We start from the raw sequence: 23452 nt of genomic DNA, 5'->3' as shown, positions 1-23452 counted from the left end.
GTTTGAGAGAGGGTCTGTCTTTATTTGAGAGGGATCCTGAAGTCTCTGCTTCAGGAAGTTACAAACAAATTTAGGAGCACTTTCAATTTGTAAAGAAACTCTGCTCAAAATGCAAAGAATCCTTCTGAGTGTCTGCTGGTGATCCCTTTGTTTTCAAAGTTTGCATTTTTGCTTATTGGCATATATTTTTTAAAGCAGGGCATTGCCTGACACAATGTGAGAGGCACATCCCTTTGGAAAAACTGAATGTCACTGGGCTTGGGGTAGGAATCATTCAAAAGCTACTCAAATGATTTATTAAACAGAAAGTCAGGAGCATAGATTCAAGGTCACGAGTTAGAACTGTGGGGTTGAGAAGGAGCTCAATTTTCTTGGAAATAATAAGGCTGACCTTTTAGGAGGGTAGCTTTGGGGAGACGGTTGTATAGAGAAGTCCTCAAGATTCACATGCAGAGGGACACAATTTTGGTAAATGCATTCAGCTGCCTTTTGCTCTGATTTCTGAGCTGCTGGTGCTCCTGGATTTGAGATGGCTTTCAGAGAACCAGAGGCTCCTTATGCAGCCCCACATCTAGGTGGCCATTTCATATTCTTGTGAGGGGCCCAGGGGACAGAGATGGAAGTGTCTGAGGTGTGGGGGAAGAGTGAGGAAGGTCAGGAAAGAGGCTAGGGTAACCAGATTGCTTATCAAACAAGTGGAATAGACATGGAGGGGAAATGGTCATTCAGCGTTTCTCTTTCTCTTTTCTGGGCACCTTGTCCAGGAGCCACTCCTCTAACCCTTGATGAGGGATGGTCACTAAAGTATCCCCACTTTGCACATAGAGGCACCATAAATGGCCTGCCCTTGGTGGGACCGGATTTGCAGCATTTCCTGCACTGAGCATGAAGTCCTATTACTTTCTCTGCACTGTTCTGGCTTTGGTTAGGGTTGTTCTGGGTCATAGGTAAGCCAGAGATACCAGGCCACCATGGGGTTGTGCCCTCCTTGAAAGCATTACGATGCTGGATGCCTTGACTGGCTCTAGCCCCCTGGGCTGCGTGTACACAGGCATTGGACCGTGAATTGACACACTCTTCGGCCTGGACCCACAGCTGTGCAGACCTGGGCCTGCGGAAGCCATGGATGTTGCTCTGCTGGCCAACACTGGCAAGGAGACCTGAGCCCTTCTATTGTCGGCCCCACAGACAGGCTGAGCAGGCAGTCTAGGGAGACGCATTGTGATTCAGAGGATACTGAAAGGCGGCACAACCATATATGTTGTAAACATGGATCACTTATAAGCATGGAAAGGGGCACTAATTAATAATTATGTTGGGGCCACAAGCAAAAAAATGGAGTTGAATCTGGAAAACCTGGAATCACTGTACCTAAAGGTACCTTGGTCTCAATTCAACTTAATATTTCTTAAGCATCTCTGCACCAGTCATCATCCCCTTTCACAACTGGGCATGGACCTGTCAACAAGTAATGCCAGGATAGAAGATTAGATGCAGTTGTGGAAGTGGTGAGAAACCAAAAGGCAACAAAAGGAGGGAAAGTTTACTCTCTGGGCAGGGGTGGGAAGGGGGCACAGGGAAGATGTTAATGCAAGGAGTTTTTTGTTTTTTTTAAAAAAAATTTTTTTCAACGTTTATTTATTTTTTTGGGGACAGAGAGAGACAGAGCATGAACGGGGGAGGGGCAGAGAGAGAGGGAGACACAGAATCGGAAACAGGCTCCAGGCTCTGAGCCATCAGCACAGAGCCTGACGCGGGGCTCGAACTCACGGACCGCGAGATCGTGACCTGGCTGAAGTCGGACGCTTAACCAACTGCGCCACCCAGGCGCCCCAATGCAAGGAGTTTTCAAAGACATGTTTTGGAGGCATATGGATGGCAGAAGGGGGTTCTAGAAAGGGAGAACACCAAGTGCAAAGTCACAGATACTTGAAAGCACAGAGCACATTTGAAGGATTGTAAGAAAATGGAGAGTAAAGTGGGAAGTGGGAGTGACAGGAGATAAAGCTAAATGGAAGCCAGGTCACAAGCCGCCCGTAGGCCAGGCCGGACAGCTTGGACATGCTTGGAACAGGATTGGCAATTGTGGCCCATGGGCTAAATCTAGTCTGCCCTTTGTTTTTGTAAACCAAGTTTTATTAGACTTCAACCAAGCTCATTCATTATGTGTCATATAAGGCTGCTTTCACACTACAACAGCAGAGTTGAGTTGCAACAGACTACATGGCCCGCCAAACCTAAAATACCTGCTCTCTCTGGGGCACCTGGGTGGCTCAGTCAGTTGAGCATCTGACTTCAGCTCAGGTCGTGATCTCGCAGTTCATGAGTTCGAGCCCCGCATTGGGCTCACTGCCATCAACCTGTCAGCGCAGAGCCCGTTATGGATCCTCTGTCCCCCTCTCTCTCTGCCCCTACCCCACTTATGCTCTTTCTCTGTCTCTCTCAAAAAAAAAAAAAAAAAAAACACAAAAACAAATAAAACATTAAAAAAATATGTATCTGCTCTTTCTTTACAGAGAAAGTTTGGCAACCCCTAGCTGAGCCATGATGGACCACTGAAGGACTTTAAGTAATAACATAATATCTCTGATTTAGAAAGATTTCATGGGGTATGAGGGAGGATAGATGGGTGGGAGAGGAAGGGTAGGAGGCTATTGTGATAGACTTGTGAGTAGCATTCAGTCTTATGAAGGAACCACCATATGCCAGACACAGTGCTAGGCTGGGAATTCACAGAGAGGACACAATCCACTCCTCATGCCCATCACAAACCAGACAAGAAAAGGTAAGGACTTGGACCAAGGCAGTATAAATGATGATGGATATGAGAGGGTGAACCAGAGAGAGGTTTAGAGAGTTGGAGCAAAAAATGTTAGGGCTCTGGGTTTGGGTTGAGGTGGTTGGTGGTGACCTTCTCTGAAATGGGGACACTTGAGGAGAAGCAGGTTTACTTCTACTTAGCTCTCTTATGGCCTCCTTGAACTCACTATATTTGTCCTATTAGATAAAATTCTTAACAGCTTTCTAGAGGCATAGATGTTTTAGGTGGGTTCAGATTTATCTGATACTGACACTTGAACAAGAATTCATTTACCAGAATGTACACCATCTTAATTCATGTTCATTTCGAAAAGAGCTAATCCCTGACCAAATTTGGAGGAAGAGGTCCTATATGGTCTTATGGGAAGTCTATGCTACAAGTGCTCCCCTGAGCCAACAGGGGAGGACTGACTTCCTCATGCTGGTAACACCAGTGCCAGATTGACTTCTAGAGCATAGTAGGTGCTCAGTGAATGTGCACTGGATGAAAATTTGAGGTTGGATCACTTAGGGTCCTAGCAAAAAAGACGGTAAACTCAAGATAATAGGCTTCAATTGAAGCCTGTTTTGTGGAGGGTATCTACAGAGGTGGGAGCAGGTGCGTGGAAGCATCGGGGATAGTGATGCAACTGAAGACTAGCAACAACGGAAACTGACCTAAAGGGGAAGGAAAGGTGTCACCAAACCAGTGTGAGTCATAGCCATAAAAGAGAGGTGCCATTCAGAGACAGCTGAGATTAGCTGGGGCTGCAAGGAATTTCAGCCACTGAGGAAACTATAACTTGTCATGGAGTTGAGGGGGGTGGGCGCAGAAGGGGAGGAGAGGCGAATCAGCACTTCAGCCCCTCACTCCTCCTTCTGATCTGCTGATGTCTCCCACTGGCTGAACCCAGTCAGGAGGCTGGGAGCAGGGGAGCCACAATAACACAATGGGTAGTGGCCATCCTCCCAGCACAAACAGCTGGGAAGAGAAGAGCCTCTCTCATTTCTTTTAGTTTTTGGGGAAGTTGGGCCTGGTCACACTTGTACTATTGAATTGTAGTATGGAATTGTTAGTAGCAATATTGAAGTACTCGGACAAACATGTCATTATTTAGCAAAATAAATACTTATTGTTCATATATTTTTGTAAATAGTTTTGGCACACCTAGCAAGTGCCAGGTGCTTTACTGAGTCACAAACAGAGATGACAGACAGTGCCGGATGGATCATCCTTGTACACAGGGCTTTCTGCGTATTCTAGTAGCATAGATCCCTGGCAGTGGGGTCCTGGGCCAAGGGGAATTCACAGTTTATACTCTGACAGACCTGACAAATCACCTCTCTCATAAAGCCACTGTATACTCTAGGGGCATTTGAGCATATGTCCACTTGACCACATTGTCTCCTTGGTCACTGGTGAGGTGAAGAATTTTTTTTTTCCATATTTTTATCAGTCCTTTGTAATTTTTCTTTGGTGAAACATAGTGGTTTAGAGCTTAGTGCTTGAAACCAGGCTGCTATGTGGATTCAAACCCTATCTTTGTCGCTATTGGCTGTGTGAACTTAGGCAAGTTATTTAACCCCTTGCCCCCCCCCTTCTTCATGTGTGAAATGAGGATAATGATGTTATCTACCCTTTGGGGTTTTAGAGATTGTTAAGTGCCTGGCGCATAGTGAGCTTGATGTAAGAATTAGCTGTCATGATATTTGCTTACATCTTTTGCCCATTTTTCTCTCCCAGCGATATTGATGTGTGACCAGGGCTAAGGGCCGCCGGATAGAAGACAGGCCATTTCTGTAGCTCTCGTCCAATTTCTGAAATGGTCTGCTATCCCTGTAACGTGACTGTGCGCTGACACGGTAACACTTCACTTTCCTACCTGGACGATAGCCAAGGGCGCATTTTGAGCAGGCAGAGGGTCATCTGAGTGTGTTGGTTCTTCTGATGTCTTTGGGGTCCTGGTCATTGGGATTTGACTGAGGTTCCCCCAGAGTCACTTTTGTACCAGGGAAGGACGGCCAGTTCCTGCAGGCCCACAGAGGCCTCTGAGCTCGGCCAGTCTTTTCGCAGGCAGCCACCAGGTGGAACCGCTTCAGAGCTTGGGGCCTGCAGGAGTCCAGGTGCTCTGAGGCTCACTTGCAGAGGCTGAGGGCTGTGGTTGTGGCTGCGAGTTATTGCTGCCTTTGGGGAGATCACACGCCCACAAGGGGAATGCCTCAGGTTGCTGAAAAAAAAAATTGAAGGAGGAAGAGAAGAGCCGCTTCCTTTACAGGCCAGCCTCTCAGTTACGCAACTCTGACTGTACATTTTCAGACTTTCCATACAAGTGAAGGTCACCTGAAGAGAGATTGAAAAGTTTGTATCATAGTCACAGGAAAGTTTAAAGGTGTGAGTGTTTGTAGAGTCCTACTGAGGCTTCCACAGGCGACAGAGGGAAGTCACCGTCAAGTCACCAGCACTGGCACCAGAGTGACTCTTCTTTATTGATGCCAGCTATGTGCCAGGAGTTGTCCGACGTGCTAGCTCTAATTCTTGTACAGCAAGGAACATATGATCTTGGTGATGAGGAAAAGAAAGCTCAAAACATTTAACTATCGTGACTAAGATCCATCAGCTGGAAAGCGGCAGGCCATATTTTGAAAACAGGTATTTCTGCTGTCAGTTTATGTTCTTCCCGCTGTCCAGTGTGTGGGGTTGCAGAGTTTAGAAGTGGAAAGGCCTTTAGAATTCGTGATTCCTCTGTGCCCGAGATCACAAAGTTAGTGGCAACCCTGGAACTAAAATCTTCTATCTCTTATTCAAGTACTTTTTCCAGCCAATGAGTTTATTTCATAAAAGTCGTGGCTAAAAACAAGTGGTGAATGAATAAGCAACACGTAATAGCTGGCAGTCAGCTGGGGAAGGTGGCAAGGAGTTATAAGTTGTAGATTCGGATTTTGGTTCTACTGCTTCCTAGCTGTGTGGGCAAGTTACAGAACTTATGTCAGCCCCAGTCTGTCATCTGCAAAATGGTAATAATAATAACACTGAAATAAAAACACTGAAAGTGAGTTGATGTAAGATGTGTAACATACACTAGGTACTTACATTATCTCTAAAAGGACAATTTTGAAATGGTGTTGGATCCAAGGTTATTTTTAACTCAAGGCAGCTTGAAAGTGGGATCTGAAAAGGTAGAGCTATTTGTTGAAACTGGAAGCTGTGTAATGCTTAGTTCAGAGTCCAGGTTCTAGAATCAAGACTGTGTGTATTCAAATATTAGCTCCATCACTGGTTAGCTGTGTGGCCTCAGGCAAGTCACCTAACCCCTCTGTACCACAGTTACTCATCTGTGATTGAGAGTCATGACATTTATCTCATTAGGGCTGTGCATGGATTAAATGAGACAATGCAGGAAGGGCATGAGCATGGTGTATTGATGCAGTGGATCCCCAGCAAATGTTCATCATCATTGGAAGAATCAGGAAACCTAGGGTCTGAGGTTAGAACTAATATGATACAGTCATAATAAATACACAGGCAGAAAGATCTACTCTGTGGGCTCAGAGTACATTTTGTAAAATAGTCATTGACAGTCCTGCTTGATTTGGCAGGTGGACTCCTCCAATAATGTTGATGTAATTTGGCCAGTTGTTTTCAATTGACTTTTAGAAAATAAGTGATGGGGGCGCCTGGGTGGCGCAGTCGGTTAAGCGTCCGACTTCAGCCAGATCACGATCTCGCGGTCCGGGAGTTCGAGCCCCGCGTCAGGCTCTGGGCTGATGGCTCAGAGCCTGGAGCCTGTTTCCGATTCTGTGTCTCCCTCTCTCTCTGACCCTCCCCCGTTCATGCTCTGTCTCTCTCTGTCCCAAAAATAAATAAACGTTGAAAAAAAAAATTAAAAAAAAAAAAAAAAGAAAATAAGTGATGGTGGGGTGCCTGGGTGCCTCAGTAAGTTGACCATTTGACTCTTGATTTCGGCTCAGGTCATGATCTTATGGTTTGTGGGATCGAGTCCCACATCAGGCTTTGCGCTGACAGCATGGAGCCTGTTTGGGGTTCTCCCTCTCCCTCTCTCTCTGCCCCTCCCCTGCTTGTGTGCTGTCTCTCAAAATAAATAAATAGACATTTAAACAAATATGTGATGGTTTGATTGAAGGCATGAAAAAGGAAGTCCTTCGCTCTACATACATACTAATGACAGGGATAGGAATCACTTCTTTTCTGGAGGACAATTGAACAATGTATGAAAAATCATAAAAATGTGCCTGGTATTTGAGCCATGCTTTGGCTTTATTTAAGAAAATTGTTAAGGATGTCCACAAAGATTCACTCATTTATTTTTTCAAAGACACTAAATGTCTACTGTGTGCCCTTGCTATGCTCTGGGGTAGCATAGTGAAAAATGGAGTCACAGATGCTGCCCTCGCAAAACTGATCATCTAATAGGGAGGCTCGCCATTAGACAAAGAATTACATGACCAATTAATGAATCACAAATATGTTGAATGCAACAAAGGAGCTGTGTAGGGTCCATGAGCACAAACAACCAGGGGACCTAATCCAGTCAGGACAATCTTGGAAGGCTTCCTGAAGAAGATACATTTTGGCTGAGACTTCAGAGGCTGAGAGTGGAGAGTGAGAAGGAGTGCTCCAAGTAGGTGAATCACTACATGCCAAGGCCATGTTCCTTCCAGCTGCAGAGTGTCAAGGGATTTGGAGGAAGCTGTGAGGAGCCTGCTTGGAAGGCTTCAACCATATGGATGTCCATCACAGAATTTCTTACAAGAGTGCAAAGCTGGAAAACCAAATGATACCCAAACCCTAAATGTCTAACAATAAAGGTTGGTTAAATAAGTTGTGGTATCCATTCAAAGGAATATAGCAGCTCTGTACAGCCTCCTGTAGCACAGAAGACTAATTTATGATAAAAAAGAAATGCAAGATACATTGTTTTATGAACAAAAGTTAACTATATGTGCTGTACAATTCTATTTTCATTAAAGAAAAATAATGTGTATAGGCATAGAGAAGTATGGGGACACACTTACCAACATGTTAACAGTAGTTATTTCTGGATGGTGAGGTAGTAGAAATTTTCATTTTTTAAATATTTTTTATTTATTTATTTATTTATTTATTTATTTATTTATTTATTTATTTATCTTAGAGTGTGCCTGAGCAGAGGAGAGCGGTGGAGGGACAGAGAGAGAGAAAGAATCTCAGGCAGGCTTCACGCTCTGCACAGAACCTGATACAGGGCTCAATCTCATGAGCCTGGGATCATGACCTGAGCCCAAATCAAGAGTCAGACATTCAACCGACTGAGCCACCCAGGGTCCCCTTCTTTTTTTTATCTATACTTTATAATGACCACACACACACACACACAGACACACACACAGTATGACTATGTTACTTTTGTAACAAAACCCTTTTTTTTTAAAGGATATCCTAAGTTGGCAGTTTAAGATAGTGGCGAAGCGTAGGGGGCTCTAGAGCTGGCAGTCTCAACCCTGGGACCCCAGGTAGATTTTTGTTGAGCCTAACTTGCCTCTTTGCAGAGCGTGGTTGTTGTGTGGATTACATAATGTACTTAATGCCTAGAAAGTGCTTAGCGTTTTGGCCCATTAGTAAGAAAGAGCTTGACTATGTTAGCTAGTAATGTTAAAAAGAAATATAACAAATATTTACAAACACCCTCTAGAAGTGCTTCTCGAGGCTGGTTGGTTTTGCATTTAGGATGATGTTAGGGGAAGAGGGTCCCATTCTACGATCATGGTTGCCCATGTTGTATGTGTGTGGATGGCAGGGAGGGGTGAGGAGGAGTGCCCAGAAACAGCCTAGGGCAGAGCAGACCAAAGGTTTCCATGGCAAACCATGAGACTAGCAGATTCCCTCCATAGCCCACACCCAATTCCCTTCTCCCCCGTGTCCACCTCCCACCCTTTCCTCTCACCTTCCTCCCACCACCTCTCTCCTATATAGTCTCTGCTGAGTTGGAAATTCCTCTGAGGCCAAAGGCATGCATTAGGCAGATTATACATCAGTTTCCCTGTGCTGTGTGCAGCTGCTACCTTTGGCTGTTATCAGTAGGGAGACGTGTTAGAGACTCCCCCATGGGGTCTGACGTTAGATAGGAGTGGTAGCAGGGAGATAGTAAGGATAGACAGATGCCAAGAGTTATTTTGGGGGGAAATAAAAGATCTTGGTGAAGGACGATGAGAACACAAACTTTGGAGTCCAACAAGGGTGGACAAGGTGTGATGATAAGTAGCCTACCTGGCATTCTACTTAGATTAGTTTTCTTCCCTCGCAGGTTTTGTGAGCATGGTTGCTAGAGGGAGAGATGGGAGTAGGTCTCCGATGCCCTTCAGAGAACCAGGGAAGCAGCAAGCCAGCGTGTCTCGTGGGTAAAGATAAGTTTGACTTTCGGTATGTTGTATGTTGACTTTGAGTAGCTATTAAGACTGCCAGTTGGGGCGCCTGGGTGGCGCAGTCGGTTAGGCGTCCGACTTCAGCCAGGTCACGATCTCGCGGTCCGTGAGCTCGAGCCCCGCGTCAGGCTCTGGGCTGATGGCTCGGAGCCTGGAGCCTGTTTCCGATTCTGTGTCTCCCTCTCTCTCTGCCCCTCCCCCGTTCATGCTCTGTCTCTCTCTGTCCCAAAAAAATAAATAAACATTGAAAAAAAAAATTAAAAAAAAAAAAAAAAAAAGACTGCCAGTTGGAAATATCCCATCTGGTAACTGAAATGAGGAACAGACAAATTTCTGAACCATCTTATTAATTTATACCTATCCTTATGGGGGTAAATAGGAGAAGGTAAGACCTTTGAAAGAGAGAGCACAGAGAGGAAAAGAAGAAAAACAACATTCAGAGTTCAAGTTTGTAGAGGGGGCAGTTTCAAAGTTTGATACAGGTTGATGAATCAAGTTGGGTGATGGTCAAAATTACCAGGATCAAGTAACTAAAACCTGCACTTGTTTTTTAGGAAACAATTCTCTAGATCCTTCAACATAATCCATTTGGTGGAGCCAACGTGAACTCCTCTATTGCCCAGATCCTCTGCTTTTTATTTTTTAAAAAAAAATTTTTTTAACGTTTATTTATTTTTGAGACAGAGAGAGACAGAGCATGAACGGGGGAGGGGCAGAGAGAGAGGGAGACACAGAATCGGAAACAGGCTCCAGGCTCCGAGCCATCAGCCCAGAGCCCGACGCGGGGCTCGAACTCACGGACCGCGAGATCGTGATCTGGCTGAAGTCGGACGCTTAACCGACTGAGCCACCCAGGCGCCCCAGATCCTCTGCTTTTTAAACATACTGGGCACATTCCCCTATTTATGCTATTTGTTCTTCACCATCCAGGAAGCTCTGTCAGGATCCTGGCAATCTTTCAAGGTCCTGTTCAAGTCCTATCACTGTGAATACTTTCTCCTCTCTCTAGCCCACCACAGTCTAACTCTCTTGCTCCTAAACTCCTAAAGTGTTTCCTGACTGCTGCTCTTTTCACATTTATTCTTTATGGCTGGGATGAGAAGTGGACTTCATCCCACATGCTGATACTGGTCAGCTCCCAATGACTGCTCAGAGAATTCTAGGATGTTTTCCAGATTCAATGGGAAGAAGCCATGGTCAATATGCATGTCTGTCAAGAGCACTGGAGTGGAGAGGGTGGTGCATGTGCTATTTGATGACCATAGTAAATGATTTTTGAGTTCCCCAAAAGAAGATGCTGAGACAAAGGCTTGGGTTCAGGTAGTCAATTTGGGAAATGAATCCTAGAACCCACAAATGACAGAGTGTGGAAGATGAGACAAAGCAGGGAGAGAGGTGAAGGAAGAAAGTGTCTGTTAAAATATGGGCTACCATGCGTGCGCAATCGTGGTCTGCCTCAGAATCTCCCAAACCTCAGGAGGAGACCAGAGAGATACAGACACCTGAGTGAAAAGCTGCCGGAATGTGGTCAAGACTCTGTCACAGACACAGCCAGGTGAGTACAGACAAGGTGTCCACAGGTCCACCACAGATGCTTGGTCCTGTTTTTTTTTTCACCTCCTCTCAGAGGTGAAGCACAGAGCCCTCTGAAAAGCAGATGGCAAAAACACCTAAAAAGTGTTCAACCATTATACAATAAATGATTGTTGGTTACTCTATGAAGAGAGGGAAAAGGGAGAATCATGATATCCACCAATCGGAGTTTCTGGTTTCAAGTCCAAGATTGTGCTGGACTGATTAGCTGCTATGAAATCCAGCTGTTGGGGCAAAGCAGTATGCTTCTAATTTAGATCGTTTTTATCACACAGGTATCACTCAGAAGGCCAGAGAATATATTCCTAGAAGAACAACTTTGGGTTCTGAGAAAACGTGGGGGATGTCTTAATGAAAGCTCTTTTCCCTGTATCACAAACAGAGCAGCATGGATTGCCCTGGGAGGCAGTTGAAGGGTCTTTTTAAAGATGCAGTACTGGGCTATCCCACCACAAGGTATTTATGCACTTTGCATTTTAAAACTATCTTTTGTAGCCAAAAGTGCTTCCACCTTCAACTTGCCACAGGTGATGATAATGATTGCTAAGTCAACCAAACACAAAATGCTTTCAAAGGTGTATACTCTGGGGCATCTGGGTGGCTCAGTCGGCTAAGCATCTAACTTCTGCTTAGGTCATGATCTTGTGGTTCGTGAGTTTGAGCCCCACATCAGGCTCTGTGCTGACGGTGTGGAGTCTGCTTGGGATTCTCTCTCTCTCCCTCTCTGTGTGTCCCTCCCCCACTTGTGCACTCTCTCTCTCAAAGTAAATAAATAAACTTAAAAAACAAAAGGTGTGCACACTTGTAGAAATCTATACCAGAATCTCACTGCTATGAACTGAATTGTGTCCCTGCAAAACTATGTTCAAGCCCTAACCCCTAATGTGACTGTATTTGGAGATACTGCCTATAAGGAAGTAGCTAAGGTTAAATGATATCATGGGGGGTAGGTGTGGGGCTGATCTGATAGATTAGTGTCCTTAAGAGACACAGACAGCTAGAGCTCTTGTGTATGCTCTTTCTCTCACCCTCTCTGTCTCTCTCTCCCTCTCTGTCTCTGTCTCTCTCACCACCACCCTCTTTCCACTATGTAAGGACATAGCAAGAAAATGGCTGCCTGTTAGCCAGGAAGAGATCCCTCACCAGAAATGAATTGGCTGGCACTTTGCTCTTGGACTGAGCCTCCAGAACTGTGAGAGAAAATAGTTTCTGTTGTGTAAGCCACTCAGTCTGTGGCATTTTGTTACAGCAGGCTGAGCTGACTATTACAATCACTCGAGCCCATCTGTAATGGTTCATGCTGAAGTCTCGGAAATAGTGCTACAAAAATAAGTCTTACACTGAGAAGGGCTTTGTCATCTAAACATCTCACTATGATTTCCACCATGGCCTGGAGGGAGAGTTTGGCCAGGAATTTCTATGCCCGTCCCAGAATCAGAGAACGTGGTTCTCTAGCATTTAGGAAAATGACTGGCTCACAGCAGCAGCTTGATAAAAGTTTGGTGGATGTAACCTTTGAGCATCCCAGGACTGAAATGGATGTATTCCATCTTCTTTCCCAGGGCTTTTTATTTTAGTCAGCACTGCCTTTTCTCTAATGTCACATAGTTTAAAGCTACCACATGTCAAAGCTACCTTAAATTGTAATCTGGAATCAAAGCCCTACCTGAGTAATCTTGGGCCAGTTAAAAGCCTTAGTTTGGGTTCTCCCCGAAAGTTTCAAATCTCAGTAGTTTATTTGGGCCGTACAGGAAACGCCAGTATGGTGGTGGAGAGACGATAGGGAAAGGAAGGCAGCCAATCAAATTGTGTTGCCAAACACATCACCACTGTGGGCCAGTGGAGCTTAGGCCCCCTGGGGAACTTGGAAGATCATGCTAGAACATATGCCTCATAATTAAATCCCCACCCTGTCAACCAAGGGGTGAGGAGGCCAGGGAATGTGTACATCACCTCCTGTCAATTACTGGTTGGTGACTGCTCCTAGAGTATGTTAATTCCCCAACATATCTGGCATGCCAGAACACAGCAGGCAGAAGGTCTTGGGCCACATCCTGGCATTTAGAAGTTGAGCTACTAGGTGCTGAAATTGTAAGGACCAAGGACATATGGACATAGCATCTGCTATCTGTGAAAGGAAGTTTAGTGCCCAATTCATTAAATGAGTTGCTATTTGCAATGCACTTAGAACACTGTAGGGTACACAAATGCTGTGGGTAAGTGTGGCTTATTATACTGTCCATACACAGACACAGTTGTCTTTTTTTGTTTGTTTATTTATTTTGAGAGAGAGAGAGAGAGCAAGGTAAAGAGAGAGGGAGAGAGAGAGAATCCCAAGCAGGCTCCAAGCTGTCAGCACAGAGGCCTCTGCAGGGCTCGATCTCACGAACTGTGAGATCATCACCTGAGCTAAAATCAAGAGTCAGGTGCTCAACTGCCCCCAGACACAGTGGTTTTCTGATCCCATATGCTCTTCAAGAAACTTCCCATTCCCTAATAAGGAGTAGAGTCTGTTCCTCCTCCTCCTGGACCAGTGGGACTTGGTGACTACCTTGATGAACACAATACAGAAGTGAAGTCTCTGGCTTCCAAGGCTAGGTCATGAAGGCCTGCCTATCTTTCTGTCTCTGTCTTTCTCTCTGTGTGTATATGTATATGTAATGTGTATGTGTATGTATATGTACTGTATATGTATATGTATACACACACATACACACATGTACACACACATGCCTGCACCCTGGGATTCCTACCCTGAGGCTGCCACACTGGAGAGATCACATGAAGAGACTACATAGGAACAGAGAGATGGCCATCAAGCCTCCACTGTTGGAGGTATCCTAGAACTGGTGTCCAGTGGGGGAGCAGAGAAGCCTCTGAGATGACCCAAGACACAGCCATCTAAAAACTACAAGCACAGGAATGACCCTGAGCCAGATACGCCCAATGACACGGGGCCTGAATTCCTGAATTCAGAAATTCAGGAGAGATTGAAACCGTGAGAGATAATAGATGATTATTGTTATTTTAAGACACTAAGTTTTGAGATAACTTCCTATGTCACCATAGTAACTGGAACAGTGCTTGTTGAATAAAATAAATAAAGTCTCACCTCCTTTACTCACAAGCTCTCCTAAGATATGAAAGGAAACTTTCATATTCTGGATTCCATAGTCTAGCAGATGGTCATAGCCCAAGCTCATGTTCCCTAAAAGTCAGATCCCCACAGTGCTGATATGGTAAGGTTCTTATGTAAGGCTGAAATGTTAAGGGTAGTGTGCAAAGGTTAGGTTTAGTCTGGGACTGCACATCATGCTAATTCCTCAATACCAGTTTTGTTCAACTTCTACCCAGTAGGGGCCTGGTTGTCTGGTCACTCACCTCCAGCTCCAGAAACAGGCCCCGAATGATCTAAGCCACTGGGGAATCCCAGGCTTCTGGCCATGGTGATTGGACCACACACGTCAGGCATAAGCCAATCAGCATTTGGATTTCATTTGGGATTGGCTAGGGATGGTGTAATCAGCACCATATCCAGGACTTTTGCTCGGGATTCTAGGATATAGGAGCATCCTTCCTCTGGGAAGTGGGGACTTCAATAGACACACTGCAGTCATTTTGCTCCCATGAGGGAAGCCAGACTGGGGATGGAGTCTACACAGAGAGAGGCATATTGAAAGAATCACATAAAAATTAGTCTAGAGCCTTGATCAAACCATGCCCAAAGCCCAGACTACATCTGCATTTTCAGGTGCAGGAGCCAAGAAGTCACCTTTATTGTTTAAGCCACTTTGGTATGCATTTTCTATTACTTGCAACCAAAAGTATCCAAATTGATTCAGGTATCCACACATTAGCCACTGATACTAGAACCCTTCTCCAGAGATCAAAGAGAGGAGTAATATTTAATCTACATAAAATTTCCTAACATTCTCTTTGGACATTTTTTGATAAAGCCTTGAGTGTTGCCAAAGAAATAACTACCAATTTCTTGCTACATCTTGGGTGTAAGTGTGTATATATTGTAAAAACACCAGGGAAAGATCTGTTCCCTATCTCTCTCTTATCTTCTTGTGGCCTCAGGCATTCTTTGTCTTGTACATGGATATCTCGCCCCTGTCTCTTCAGATCATTTTCCTTCTCTGGGTGTTTGTCTCTGTGTCCACATTTGTCCTTTTTAAAGGGCACCAGTCATATTGGGTGCCCATCCTAATGACCTCATTTTAACTTGATTACCTCTAGTATGGGCCTGATTTAAATAAGGTCACATTCTGAGGTACTGAGGGTCAGGGATTCAAGATACTTTTACTGGGGGACATAATTCAACTCGTAAGAGTGGGGTAGAGGGAGTGGCTTGGGAGGATGTATGTGGAAATGACTAGACATCAGACATAGAGAAGTTCAACAAATCAAACACGGTTTCGGAGTTGTCCACATGTAGGAAGGCCTTGCTTTGATTTGTGATTTGTGGAAGGGATGACAGGAGCTCCTGACAGGAGACACTGCCTCTACTGAGACACAGAGGTGAAGCTGAAAGAGTCAGAGCCAGGTTCCTAAAACACAGAGCCTTTTTTTTTTTTTTTTTTTTTTCCTAGCCTGGATGTTTCCATTATAACAATCTCTGTTTTGTTGGGTAATTTTTTTTTTGAAGGAATACACACAAAGCTTTCTCATTGCTTCCAACTGAATGAAATTTATGAAGCTTCTTGTACAGTGTGTTCATTGTTTAGATTGGGATAATTGAAGTGTCAGGAATATTTGCTTATTGAAAAACAACTCAGGGAGGCCCTGAGCACCCAGCCAGGCTGGGGCCACAAGTCATACCACCTTCAGGACAGCCTTTTTTGTAATGCCTTTCACAGCAGTGCTGTCTTCCCAGGTAAATTAATTTCACACCTGGGGAGGAGCACTGGATTAGGAGTCCAAGAGCCCTATTTCTAATATGAAATTCACCATTCACTCACTGTGTGACTAACTTTGAATAAATCATTTAACTTCTCTGGGCTTCTCTGACCTGAATGACAATGTCTTGTCTACCTCACAAGAGATATACAGGGGTACGGTGTGGCTCAGAAGGGACAATCTATGTGAAGACACTCTATGAAGCATAAAATGTTACACAAGTATGTATTATTAGTGATAAAAATTAATCATTTCTACTTTTGCTCAGAGGATGACATTGAACTAAGAAATCCTACTGGGTCAATGTTCTGCTTATTCTCCACTTTCTCTCCACCCTTTTCTGGCCCACCCTGTGCCTTGGGAGGCTAACAACTATGTGTTGCACTAGCTATACTTCCTTATCTTGTGGCTTCTGCTTGGGTTTGGCCAATGAGAGCTGTTCATAGGAAATGGGGAAAATGTGGCCAGAGAGAAGCCTGGGTATGTATTCCCCTTGCTCTCTCCTTGACCATTGGAGGTTGAGGCATGAGCTGTGTTCTCATATAGCCACCGCTCTGATGGGACACCTCTTCCAGCCCTGTGGTCCTTACTGGGGTAACATCATTCCCTCTTCTCCTCTTCACGTTGAGGAGGATGGCTGATCCTTGATGCCTGTCTCTGCAAACAGCCCCTTCATGATCACTCTTTGGCTCTTTGAATGTGCCATCTGATTCCCAAGGGACCCTAACTGTGGCCATGATGACCACCATATGGACACTAACTCAACTTTTCCTGAATGAAGAATTATCTCTCTTGTTTGGGGCAGTCTGTGTCTTCTCTTGTTTTTAGCCACTGGGAAGGTCTGCGAAAAGGATTCTGTCCTGAAGAAATGTGTACAACTGGATCTTGAAGGATTATAGGGATTTGGAAGCCTTTGCTGTTTCCCATCAGCAAACCAGATGCTGTCAGTTGAAGGGAGGCTAGGGCCCTGCCTGCTCTTTCTCTGGTCCCTCCTGTCACTCCCTGTGCTTGAACTTGAACTCCCAAATTCAGCCAGTTCTTCCTTCGCACTCACCCCTTCTGCTCTCAACCACCTGCAGGCAGGTTACCCCGATCTTTGGTGGGACCCATGGAATGTCCACATGGGACACAGCTGCTCTCCTCTCTCCTGCTCCCAGCACTCAGCTTCCCTGCCTGTCTTCATGCTGCCCAGGCTTGGAACCCTGGCTCATTCTTAGCATCTCTGCTCCTATGTGTCAGCAGGTACCACCAATCATTGTTTCTCTCCTTCAAAATATTTCTTGTGTTCCTCTTTGCACTCTTATCATCTCAGTTCAGAGCCCCCTGTGCCTCCTGAATTTCTGTGTCAGGATTTCCAAGTGGCCTTCCTTTTTACAGTCTGTCCCCAATGCAAGACAGCCCATAGACTTTTGCCACACTAGCTTTCCTGAAACTTGGCTTTCATTTTGTCCCTTCTCTGTATGACCTTCCACGACTCTCTGCTGCCCATGAGACAGAATCCGAACCCTGATCTTGGCATTCAAAGCAACATGCAGTCTGCTTCTTGGCCTATTTATTCCCTGATGAACCTGCTCTTCCCTCCCACTCCCATCTGACCACACCAGGGGCTTTCCAGCCTCCAGCCCAGTACTCACCTCCTACCAGTCCCAGGGGGGCCCCCATCTTGCTTCCTCAGGTGAACACCACCTATTCTCCAGAGCTGGACTCCAGTGCTACTTGCTTTCTGAAACCCTGGCTACCTCAAGCCACAGTGATATTTCCCTCCTTTTGAGCCCTGTGGGAAGTCTCAGGACATGTTTGCCAAAGTGAACTTCAACTCCTGAGGACATTGTTGACCCTAGTCATTTGAGCTTCTAACAATGTTGGGGCTACGTGTCATATCACTTACTAAATGAACAAGTAAATACACAAAATACATTGGCTTATTCAAACTGCTGATTCTTTGAGGGACTGGGTGCTTGTGTATATTCTGCATCTCAGTGGGTCTGTGGCACTAATGCTGCTGCATGTTTACTCAGTTGGGCAGTGGGTCTAAGAAGGAATGGGGCCATGATACGAGGATGGGGATGATGACAATACAATTTAAAATGTCTACCATGTATTGTCTACTGTGTGCCAGTACTTCACACACATGATCTGCTCCTTTGCTTATAATCCGCCTGTGAAATAAGGATTGTTACTGTCTCTGTATATCAGGGAATAGAGGCCCAGAGCAACTAAGTAAATTGTTCTACATCATACATATGGTTGGGGGCAAGGTTGAATTTGAACCCAGTCTGATGGTGCGAAAGCCTCTTCTACCAACCAAATACCGACAGCCCTCGGAAGTCTCCAGGGCTCTGCCATGTGTAAATGCCTGCGTGGATTGTGTCTAACTTCTCTTCCTCCTACTGAAGGCAGGTTACTATCTTTTTTTTTTTTAATTTTCTATTTTATTTTAGAGAGAGAGAGAGAACGTGAGCTGGGGAGAGGGGTGAAGAGAGAGAGAGGGAGAGAGAGAATCTTAAGCAGGCTCTATGCTCAGCAAGGAGCCCAATGCAGGGCTCAGTCTCCCAACCCTGGGATCAGGACCTGAGCCAAAATTGAGAGTCAGACGCTCAACCGACTGAGCCACCCATGCGCCCTGGGCAGGATACTATCTTAAAGCTCTTTGTATGCCCCCAGTGATGCCAAGGACAGTGCCTTGCACACCATAGTTTGTTAATTGGTTCCCAGCTCTCACCCACTCCACGTCTGAATTGCAAGTGCTCCTTGTAGGAGGAGCTGGACAGGGTTATTCGCTGGCATTGAATAGGAATTCCCTTGCCACCCCCCCCCCCCCCCATATTCTAAAACCTTTAGTTTTTCTAATTACTTGTCTTTGAAGCTCTCCCCTGTATGGCTTTGTTTTGTGTCAACTTGGCTAAGCTGGTAGTGTTTCCCAGAATCCCTTGCCTTGCATGGCTCCAGGTCAGGCCTGGCCACAAGGGGCATTTGCTTGATACTGAGAAGGCAGAGGGGAAGCAGTGGCAACACAGGACAGGTGGAGAGCGCCAGGCGGGCCCCTGAGCGCGCTCACCCGGAGGCTCGTCCTGTTGGCCAGCAGCCGCACCTGAGCCTGCTTCTCTTCCAGCTCCCACCCAGGCCCCTCCTACAGACTCCATGAGCCACAGGCTTGCTGTGCATGCAGGCCCACGGAGAAGGTGCCAGCTTTTGCAGGAGCCCTATGCTGTCCGAGTTGGAGGCCATGAGAGCCATGGGTTCCAGCCTGTGCTCATTGGTTCCAGTGCTTCCCGCACTTCCAGTTTGGGTAGCCTCCCCCACTTGAAGTCCCATGTCCCCTCCTGATTACCAGGGCTGCTGACCGACAGTGAGCTGAGGCCCCCAGCAGATGCAGAGGCGACAACCTACCATCGCCTCCTCCAGTTCCCATAGTTGTGCAAGGTCTAACCTTTATGACAAATGCCTCTTTCTGTGTTACCGAGAGCATCTCTGATCAAACTAGCTGCTGCAGTCATCGTCCCAGGTCCCCAGGGTCCAGTGTCCTTGGTCATGTGGCTGCCCCACAGAAATGTGTTCATGGAGATTGGGCAAAGTCACCATCAAGGCAGGAAGAAGCCTAAGATTGGCCAGCCCCTCATAACCCTTTCTGATTTCCTCCCCACAAGACTGTGGTGTTGTTTCTGGAGGCAGGAGCTAGATCAGATCTGACTCGTAGTGAAACCCAGTGTAAAAGGCCACAGAGTTACTCAGGGCTGTATCTGCCTGAGCAAACTTGAGCTGAACTCAACTCTGCTCTCACTGCTTTTGGAGGTTGTGTGGTCACCCCCACCCCTTTATGGTTGCTCTCAGATGTCACTGGCCTCCAGCTGCTGTGCATGGAGCTGGGCTTGTGATTAGTCACAGTCAGACTAGAGTAAGGTCTTGCCTATAGTAAGCGCTATGATCCCAGAGGCTCTGAAGACTGATGCTTAAAGGTATCTGCCTTCATCCAGGTGTTTTAAAGTCTAAAATTTCACCATTAGAGAGTCATTCCTTTGGATTACTCTCCTGATGTTTGTTATTAAAATGACATACACCTTTGGTAAAGGGATCATCTGCAGAGTGCAGTGGAAAGAACATGATTTCTGGAATTATCTAGCTCTGAATGCTGTGAGACTTGGATAAAATAATTACTAATCCCTTCAAGCTACAGTTTCTGCCTATTAAAATGGGAATAATAATATCCAATTTGGTGTATGTCAGTCTGTTTAGGCTATAATAACAAAAATATCATTTACTGAGTGGCTTATCAACAACAGAGATTTATTCTCACATTCTGGAGGCTGGGAAGTCCAAGATCAAGATCCAGACAGGTTCTGTGTCTGGTGAGGTCCTGCTTCCTGGTTCACAGATCATCATCTCGCTGTGTCCTCATGTGGTGGAGGGGGCAAAGAACCTCTCCAAGGGTCCTTTTATAGGACACTAATCTCATTCATGAGGGCTCTATTTCACATCGCCTCCTATCCCCCCAGAGACCCCACCTCCTGATATCATCACAATGGGGGGTTTGGATTTCAACATATGAATTTCAGGGGACACAGGCATGCAAGTCCCTCATAGTATAGAAGCTAACAAATGTGAAAAGGAACTGGCACAATGCCTGGCACACAGGTGGTGTCGAGTGAATGTTAGCATTTACTACGGATTCCCTTTCCGTGAACTGAGTAGTGCACTGGAATTTTTGGTAGGGTGCTGGGTGTGTGCCACCATTACTGTGTTCTCGTCACAGCTGGGACCTAGCAGGGAAGTGCGTGAGGTTTTGCTAGGAATGTGTGTCCATGTGTTTCAATGGGGTAGGAGGGGAGGGAGAGACAGGGACAGAGACAGAGATGAGAGAGTTTTAGAAGAGAGAAAGGTCACCAGAAGAAGAGATGAATAGATTATTTCAAAAAACTGGACTGTTTCCATCTGCTTTTCTCTACTTCCATTGCTACTATCCTAATTCAAGGTCATCCTCTCTGTCCTGGATTACTTCAATAGACTTACCTGGTTCTTTTGATTTTATTCTTATTTCTTTTGAGTTTGTTCTCTTCTTGGAAACTTTGGAAACTTTTTGAAAATGTAAATTAGATCTTACTTAAAACCTTGAGAACACTTTAACTCTTTGTATTATTCTTGGCATCTGATTGTCCTGGTCCCAGTCTACCCCTCCTCCCCTCAGCTTCATTTCCTTCTTCTCCCCCGTCACTCATTACAGGTTAGCCACCAGAATTCTCCCAGAATCCGGGATCAATGAGCCCAAAGCCTTGCCCATGCTTCTGTCTCCCCTACTCCCCCTGCCCCTTTCCTCCTTCCCTTCCTCTCTCCTTCATTCTTCTGACAGCCTTCATATCTTTGTTCATATGTGATTTTCTCAGGAATGCTGTCCTCCTAGGCCCACCTCTTATTCTTTCTGAAGGAAGGTCTCTTCTTTGCTTTTCTCCTTAGAGCCTGTGTCACATTTCAGAATCATGGGATTACGTGAATAGTTGCTTTCTGAAACACAACAGTCTTGTTCCCTGTTGCATTGCCAGCAGCCAGCCCATTGCCGGACACACACAGGTTTCCATAATGCTGGTTAATGGTGAGTAAATATTCCACATCATAATCCTGGGATAAATCTAACTGTATGGAATTCACATTTTTTTCAACTTTTAGAAACTGTTTATTTTCTTTCTACCTTATTTCCATTTTGCTTGCCTTTGTGGAAGAGCAGCTGAAGACCACTCAATGGTTGTTCCTATCCATCTGGTGGCCTGAGCAGTGGGAGCTGGGGGGCTGAGCACCTGAGTCTTCAATAGGGAACTGCTGAGTAGGTACAGAGCAGACCTGCCCGCCTTCAGACGTGAACTGAGGAGCTGGAACGGCCCATTCATCCAGAAATTCCTCCTTGGTCACAGCCTTTTTTTTTTTTTAAGTTTATTTATTTATTCTAAGAGAGAGAGAGAGAGAGAGAGAAGGGGGTGGGGCAGAGAAAGAAGGAGAGAGAGAGAATTCTAAGCAGGCTCTGAGCTGTCAGTGCAATGTGAAGCCGGACGTAAGGCTCAAACTCACGAACCATGAGATGGTGACCTGAGCTGAAATCAAGAGTTGGATGCTTAACCCACTGAGCCACCCAGGCGCCCCAGGTCACAGCCTTTTAGTAGTAGCCTGATCTTCCTTTTCAGTCTCTTCAGGCTCTCTGTAGAAGTACAGATCAGACAGACCTCCCGTGGGTGTTCATGGGAGATGGTGCCATGTGTGTGCAGAACTTTCTGGGCCAGCATCCGCCACGTCCGACCCACTGAGTGAGATTTCTTGCTATTGCAAGGGATGACAATGTCCACACAGTGCAGAGGAGAGTCTGTGTTACCCAGAGCGGTGGTAGGTGGGTTAACAGAAGATGCCCCTGAGAGAGGCTGGTGGTCAATATTGGGATCAGTAACCATCAGAAGACACCGGGGAGGCTGCCTGCATCTGGTTAGTGAAGGTTCCAGGAGTGAAGCGGCCCACGATAGGAATGGCTCTGGTGGCAGCAGCAAACTTCAGCACAGCCCACAGGCGGGTATTCCTGGAATATATGACACTCTCACCACCTGGGATTTCAATGGCAACAATGGCACGAGCTGTCAGCAGAAGCTTCTCCCAGGCTCTCTTCAGATTTATGGTGTAGATGCCATCACTTTTCCTTCTGCAGATGTACTGTTCCATTTGGAAGTCAAGGTTGGTGCCTCTGAGTGGGTTCCTGCTGTGGGTTCCTCCTCTGCTTGCAGGATGTCAAGGGCTCTGGACACTATGAATGTTCCCTTTAAGTTACAATGGGAATGCAGAACCGTGCCCTGTGGGCCCCTCTCTGGGCAGCGCAGAAAAAGGTGGAATTTGCATTTTTTCTCCTCACAGATGGGTCATAGTTCTTAGGTTTGCAAATCCCAGAATCTTAGAAAAGCCACCCAGAAAACTGAGATCCTGTTTATCTCTATATTTAATTTTTTGTTTCCTTAGTTTTCTTTTTAAAATTGAGACATATAACTTAACATAGAGTAAACTGCATAAATATTAAATGCATAGATGGTGAGTTTTTCATTCGTATACATCCTTGGAACCAGCACCCCAGTCAAGATCATCCCAGAATCCAGTAGGTTCCTTTGTAACCCTCCTGGTTCCCTAACGCCCTCCCTGCTCTCCCTGGCCTGGTGAGCTGACATCCGCTGATTTCCAGCTCTCTAGGCTATCCTTGTCTACTTCACACCCTCATGTACATGGGATCATATGGTGTGTATGTTTCTTGTTTCTGGTTTCTTCTCCTCAGTATGTTTTGAGATCCTCTCAAGTTGCTGTGTATAGTGATACTTCCTTGTTTCACTCTGCTTTTGCTTAATTAGTGAGTATTATTTTGTTGAGCATATACACCACAATTAATCCATTTTACTATTGCCAGACATTCCGCCGTTTGCATCTTTGGGCTGTCATGAGTGAAGCTGCTTTGAACATTATTGCACACATGTTTTGGTGAGCCTGTTGCTGGGGATAGAATGAGGAGTGGAGTTGGTGGATCTTTGTCTTTAAATGAGGTTCTTTTGTCCTATGTTCCTGTCTTATGTCCTTCAAAAAATCCTGGCACATCTCAATCTGAACTTACAACTGAGATAAGCCATGGGTGCACTAGGCTTCTTGCCTGCGAGGAATCCTTTCTGTGGCTGTAAGGGCATTTCCAGGGTTTGTGTCAAAGTCATTTTACTATTTGACACTGACCCTATGT

At 45.6% G+C, this 23452-nt stretch overlaps 1 pseudogene; it reads right to left on the bottom strand.

Annotated features, from left to right (window-relative positions):
• Positions 1-3400: 3400 nt before the first annotated feature.
• On the bottom strand, positions 3401-22598 carry LOC112854404 (small ribosomal subunit protein uS2-like; annotated as a pseudogene).
• Between the last annotated feature and the right edge of the window lie 854 nt (positions 22599-23452).

The sequence above is a fragment of the Puma concolor genome, chromosome D2, assembly GCF_028749965.1.
Source record: "Puma concolor isolate L17-30 chromosome D2, mPumCon1.1.hap2, whole genome shotgun sequence".
In the NCBI taxonomy this organism is placed as follows: Eukaryota; Metazoa; Chordata; class Mammalia; order Carnivora; family Felidae; genus Puma; species Puma concolor.
The sequence above is the reverse complement of the archived record's forward strand: the minus strand, read 5'-3'. Positions and strand labels throughout refer to the sequence as shown.